The sequence below is a fragment of the Dacryopinax primogenitus genome (genome assembly GCF_000292625.1).
Source record: "Dacryopinax primogenitus strain DJM-731 SS1 chromosome Unknown DACRYscaffold_12, whole genome shotgun sequence".
NCBI classification, from domain to species: domain Eukaryota; kingdom Fungi; phylum Basidiomycota; class Dacrymycetes; order Dacrymycetales; family Dacrymycetaceae; genus Dacryopinax; species Dacryopinax primogenitus.
Window position 1 is genome coordinate 555,978 of NW_024467209.1, and position 896 is coordinate 556,873.

Consider the following 896-nt stretch of genomic DNA (forward strand, 5'->3'; position numbering starts at 1 on the left):
TGACTAAGCCTTTATGACATGGAAGTAGCTGGTATACCTTGGCATGTGCTGGAACCTGCTGGAAGGATTGGATGGTCAGGTGACCTGCTGTGCATGGCTGTGCATGACCTCATATGACCTCATCCTTGGTCATATGACCTGATCACCTGACTAGGCTGAGTAAGCAAGATGTTCTAGCAGGTTCCACCACAGAGGTATAAATATAAGGCCTACTCTGCCTGGGGACTGTCTCTTCAGACTTGGTCTCTTAGGATCATCCACAGGTACCTATACTGTAGATAGGTCTTAGTCATCAGGTCTACTCCACTTCCTTGTTGCCTGCTTAGACTCTTGGCACTCTTAGGTGAGCAGACTTAGTCAGCCTGTGTTGCCCTAACAGGACTCCAAGAGGGGACACTTGCCTTTTTGAAGGGAGTATCAGGTCTGACTGACCATGAGTGATAGAAAAAACATGACATGAAATGTAAGCATACCTTGCAAACAGGGGGAGCCTCATGACTGGTAGCAGGAAGTACCAAACTAGGAAGGGGTTGGTTGGTCGATCTGATGGAAGAGCAACTGACATGTGGAGTGAGAGCATCAGGAACTTGCTCAAAACCACTACCAGAAGAGTGATGGGCCTAAAAAGCCACACTTGAACCGAGAATGACCTGAAGGGCTAACAGACCAACCTCATAGCTTCTATTGACTGCATTGATGGAATTGACCCCATTGATAGACTGACCTTGCAGAACATTAACTGGAGTTGACACATGAAGACCAGATGAAGCCTGCTACCATGTCAGACAAGCACCATTGCACTGTAACAAAGAAGGAAAAGCCTCACGTTACAATGTGGCATACTCTCCTCACCTGAGTGACCAGTCAAGGGTGAAAAGGTGTTGATATCTGCAGAC